We start from the raw sequence: 6,272 nt of genomic DNA on the forward strand, positions 1-6,272 counted from the left end.
AGCAAACTAACATCAGATAATGAATATACATCAACACCAAACAGCTGGCCTGTTTATTTAGCTGTCATGTCTTTACATTATTAAGGTCCCCACTGTTTTCACGCTGCAAAGAGACGAACTGCAAACTTCACTGGTAAACTGCCAACAATGACACATTCCTGTGCACACCTTTTGTCGAGTGCATGCGCCGATTGTTTGCCTACTTGTGTTAAATATGTCAATAAAATACATAAAGCAGTTCAGCTCTGTGTTGTTTGCTCGATGCAAAGCTCCTCTCGCCTTCATTCAAATATTTGCTTTAGTGCTGACTCCGGTGTTAAACCTAATATTTCATCCAGACTAAAAGAAAAGCATTGTGCATGGCACAGTTCGATATTTTTTTGCCATAGCCTCATATACAGCGAATAATAGTGTGTGAATCATTCTCACCTTGTCTGATGCAGTTTGAGCTTTCCTCAGTGCTCTGCAGTGTGATGCCAGGGGTAGATACAGTAGAGGTCGGCTTATAGAAGAAACAGAAGAGAGAGGGAGGGGAGGGGGACAGAGAGAAAAGGGGAGTGGGGAGAGAGAAGGGGGGAGAAAATGCTGATCCAGTGGACTTTGGGGACATTTATCAGTATTGAATGAGAGTTTTATTGATTTTGATCCTCTGTTTTACCACAGGACAGAGGATCGCATGTCAGTACACAATACACCTCTGGCCTCATACTGAAAGATTGAATTCGGGCTGAATGAGAAAGAAAAAGGAAATGTTGTGATGAGGGTTTGATCAGCTGAGACACCTCAGCAGCTGTTCTACATTTCCTCCTCATTCAGTGTGCGAGTACAATACGTGGCAGCAGTATATATACATATTATACACAAATACGCAGATGATTAAATTGAACTAATATGAATTGTATACTACATAAAATAAAAAAACTGATAGCGTTGAAAACGCTGGGACAGCGTGTATGTGTATGTCTCACCCTGAGTTACCAGATGTTGGCTGTAAAGCACAGTGTTATTGTTTGTGACTGAAATAAGATGATGAAGAGATCTGAGGTGTTTCAGTGTTATTTTTATATCTCACAGTGGAATTAGCGTTTTCTAGTTGTATGGCTCCGCCAACCAGCCAAGTTGTAGTTTGCATCCATGTCTGTCCAAGATAAATGTCATCACTTTATCATTTTATCCTATCAGAAAAGAAAAAATGTCGTAATTTGCATAGAAATTCTTGTGTTGACCAAAAACGTGTTTTGTTAGATCGCAGTGACCGTTGTCCTTTGACAAATTGAAACAGTTCATCCTTCAGTCCAGGTCGAAATTTGTGCCAAATTTGGAAAAATGAATTCAAGGCATTCCCGAGATATTACGAGAATGGGACGGACTCAAAATCACACACCAGAGTCAACAGGATTCACCCTCTGGAGATCATTCTTCTCTAATGGTAATCCATCCATTAGCTGTTGAGATGTTTCAGTCTGGACCAAAGTGGCGGATCAACAGACTGACGGACCAATGATGCCGTCCCTACGTGGCAAAATGTTTCTCTATGTGTTAAAGAACATGGATAAAATGATGTAATATTGCTTAGTGTTGCCTAAAACAACAACCAGAAATTCGTCTTGTCAAATTCACTGAGCTAGGCCCCCTGGTTCCTCTGTGTCCTCTCCCTGTATCCTCTCTATCCACTGCAGCCTATATCCTCTTCGCACTGCTCATCCATTTTGTCAAGGTCCTTCTTGGACAGTTGCTGAACAACTGCCATACTGAAGCAGTCTCCCAGGACACTGACAGAAGTGTTGCAGAGGTCTCTGAAAGACACAGTCCACAGCAAACAATACAAGCAGAGGATATCTGTCCCTTTGCACTGTACTCTATTTCATATATAAACACTATATATATATATATATATATATGTATATATATATTTTACAATGTCGTCTCCTCCCTTTTCACTATCAAAAGCAGATAAAGCAGGTGTCGTGATCCCTGCCAAAAGTATTCATTAAAGATTCTGTAGCTGTGATCCCTGCTGCTCCTCTGCTGACGCTGCTGTTGATACACTGCAGATGAAACACAGAGCCTCGTGAAGGATGTACACTATACTATTAGTGCTATACGATCACGCTATGCTTCCATTATACTATCAAACTGCATTCAGTATTGATTTGTTTGGTTTAGTTGAAATTTCTACATTTTATAGGAAATGTATTTTCAACATTTCCAACATTTTCAAATGTATTTTCAACATATAAGGGTTGACCAACAAAAACATTGTAAGAATGCTCCATTTTCTGCATTATTGATTTCCCAATATAAAAAAAAAAAAGAATTATATTTTGAAGAGAATTATCTTAATTATGCTACAGGAGACTTTGCTTTCTGCCATGTTTGTAGAAAGTTTGACGGTCCGGAGCGCAGACTACATGGTGCAGAGAGGTGAGCAATAACAGCTGGGTCTTTGACATTCAGCTTCAATCTGCGTAGACTTCCCAAGCCCCCCCACACAGCAGCTGGGATGCTTATTTAAGGTCCATCAATAAATTACTGTTGAAATGAAATGTTACTGACCGTTTTTCCTGTTCCTCCCTGTTTGCTTAACTGATTAAAATGTAAAAAAATCTACTTAAGTTGTGATTATGAAGGTGTCTATTGTGTATCTTTTGGGGGGGGGGGGGGGGGGGGGGGCAATACACTGCAGGGATGACCCGTTTTTCAAAATATGCACTTTTGATTCATTTTCACTTTCAAGCGATAATAGCACTTTCTTCAATGGCAATACCATCCTATTCATTCATCTTCAAAAATGTATACTGGATATCCGTATCCATGCATATGCACAACTGTACAACAATTCCAGAAAATATGAGATATTAGTGATAAATGTAGCCTACATCATATGAATATTTGAATGTAAAATGTTGTTTTCTCTTCCAATAGCTTGTTCTATGTCCCACTGACCCAGCACACAGTGTAAAGACACAGCGTGGGTGCAGTCTCATCTGCAGCCCGCATTGGGCTGCAGGCAGAACAGCAGACCCACAGGCCTGCTATTATTGCACCAGTTGGATACAGTAGTATACTGTATGGTGTGGTTTGCATGTGGATTGAAAGCGTCCTGTGTTTTTTCCTGCTTTAATCATTGTATTCCAGGGCTGCATGTCCAACTTTCTCATGATGCCCCACGTTGCACACTGCAGATCATTGCAGGTCTATGAAATTCATTCACATTTGAAAAAAAAGAAAATCCCTCCTGCTGCTATACAGCAAATATTAAATAAACTGCAATGCATTTGTACATCACTGAACAGCAAAGAAAATGTGTGAGTGAGAACAGTTGCAAGTCACTGTTATTGCAGAGGAGAAACTATACTGCAGAGGTATACAGGTTAAAACTGTGTTAACCTTTAAAAAGCTAAAACTCTCAAAGCCTGCAGTGAATGAGTGGAATGAACAAATGTAGAATTAAGTTAACTTTCAAACTAGGAGGCTTTAATGTTCTCCACCCGATGACCATTTCTATAGCTAGATGTCACAAAAAAAAACAAAGAAATGTGTCGTTGACATATGCGCGGTGGTGTTCCAATTTTCGTCCTGCAGAGGGAACTCTTCTTCTGCATCAAGATACGACAGCTTCCCCAAAAACAACAATGTGTGTAGTGTTGGCAGCACTGTGGAATCTAAATTGATTGCCATTGTGTATAAAGTTTCAGTTCATCCACTTTTTAATGTAGACACTCCAAAGACTTCACCTCTTCGTCAGGCACGAGTCACACGTAACGAACTAATGAGCATCAAATGCTGGAACCTTGCTCCCCGATTAATGGAATTAATGTGTAATTCATTTCCCGCTCCTGTGCAATGAGGATGTAGTGTTTATTTTTAGGACGACAGCCGGTCTGTATGTGTGCATGTTTAAGTGACTGCGTGTACAGAGCAGTAACAGCATCCTCAGTCCAACTGAGCGCTGCGCTGCGCTGCGCTGCTGATGCTGATGCTGATGCTGATGCTGCTGCCCCGCATACATCGCCGCAGCTCCAATTCGGGACAAGGACCACATATCAGGTAAGACCGATTGTCTCATCAGCAGGAAGGAGAAATAATGTTTAGACATGTCAGTGTAGGAGAATTTAGCATTTTCTGATCGGTTTGCCGTGTATCATTGTCTGCATGGCTGTCCGGCTCTTAAGGACACACTATGCGCATACACAGCAAAGGGGAGATCGGCAGCTTGCTGCAAAGCGGAGACACATGGGCGTAGTCCTTTATCTGCATTTGGGCTGCGGACAGAACCCGCACATCCAGGCCCGCCATCACTGCGCTATAGAGGACACAGGGGGGCCTTTATGGTGCAATTGTAGGCTACTTAAAGGTTGCGTGCTTATACTTTGTGTCTCTAAAAGGGTTGTGCGGAGCAGCTTGTGGTTTTCCTGGGACTGCATGTGCAACTTTCTCATGTTGTCCCATGTTGAACTCTGCCAGGCCCCGAGGTTGGTGTGAAGGTTATTGATCAGATCGCCGGTCGCCATGGAGCTGCACCTGTTCGCCACGGCCTGTCTCCTCTTTGGCAGGATCATGATAACGCATCAAACTACTCACAGTATGTGTCCTTTTTGTTGTTATTGTATTTGTTTATTTTTCAGATGGCTAAATCTAGGCTGGGGGTCGTTGTAGCCAAAGTTAGTTTGACGTCGGGCACTCGTACATTTTAAGTAAAAGATGAATATAGTTGCAAGAGATAAATATAGTAGACTAACTGAAACGTAACAAAATGTCTGTTTTAAATATAGGACTAAGTCAATTTGAGATCAAGTCCAGATTGTCCATGACAGACAGACAGCAATTTAATAATATGCAGAAAAGGTGTCATTACAGAATTTCACCATATAGATCAGTAAGGTTTCATTAGGATGATTTGATCCTAATGCAGAAGTTTAAATAGACTGACTTTATTACAAAGACAAGTTACTTTAGGAGATGGGAGGGCATTCAAATGCAGCTAACTGTATGACAAAAAACCTCTGTATCACAGTGACATCATCCCCTTGGACTTCTCTTTTTTAAAGAAATAAACATCAGCATAGACTTGAATTAATAACATATACATGCAAAAGTACCACTAAGCCCCAAAGTGTTCAATATGGAATAAATACATAAAGAATAGGCTTCATGAATAATTAGTGTTCTTAATGAGTCAGCATCAATGGGACAGTATTAACAGCAGCAGCTATAATGTTGGCTGGTCACTTCTGCCACATTTTGAATTTTAAAGATGTTTCTTTGAGAAAGACACACAACTGAAAAGCAAAATGACAAGAGTGTCGTCATGTCACATTGGAATTCAAAAAGAGGACCACAATGCACAAAACCAGGCAGGTTGAATTTAACAAAATCCAAGCTTTGATAACAAAAAGCAGGTTCCAAAACAGAACTGAGGGACCAGGCAGAGGAAATACAAAGTACAGAGGAAACACAACAAACTGAGGACAAACCAATATGACACGAGGAACTTCACTAACAAATGCAGACGACCTGACAAGTGAAAGAGGGACAGCTACATACTCATAGCAGAGCAGAGTGATTAGACACAGGTGGAACCAATCAGGGCAGGGCAGACGATCACAAAGACAGGAAGTAAAGCAAGACAAGACCCGTGAGGAGAGAACTAAAAGCCAAGGACCATGACACTAACCACACATTAACATGATATAAAAATTAGCTGAGTTTTAATTATTGCCTTACTTAATCAAATAAATTATGCTTTACACATGTTATTCATATGTTTATTTATTTCATAATGGCATTTTTTATTTATCAATATTGAACACTTTTGGGCTCCATAAGTACCTTCTTAGAGAACAGCATTTTAACACAATTGATTATTTGTGATTGCAAATTGACAATTGTTGTCATTGCTGCCAGAGACGTCTTTACTAAACATTGACATATGTCATTGTGTAGCTTTGGCTTTATGTTTGGGATCATCATCGTGCTGCAGATTACAAATCCCATAGTACACTGCTCTCGCAGAATTGTCTCCAGGCTTCCTCTGTGTTTTCACATTGAAAAAGAGATCATTTGTGATTCACATCCCGTTTGCGTCTCTTTCAGTGAACTCAGTGTCGACGTTTCTGTTCGCTCCTCGCGGGCCCCAGATGTTTCCGTGTCTGACATACCTGGAGCGAAACGTCAGGGTGGACTGCGAGTTTCCACCTACCTACCAGGTCCCCGGTCCGTACTGTGAGTATCGGCAGGACAGCCGCCTGGTGGGCAGCACCTACCCCAAC

This window comes from Anarhichas minor, unplaced genomic scaffold, assembly GCF_050575085.1.
Source record: "Anarhichas minor isolate MPS153535 unplaced genomic scaffold, ASM5057508v1 ptg000027l, whole genome shotgun sequence".
In the NCBI taxonomy this organism is placed as follows: domain Eukaryota; kingdom Metazoa; phylum Chordata; class Actinopteri; order Perciformes; family Anarhichadidae; genus Anarhichas; species Anarhichas minor.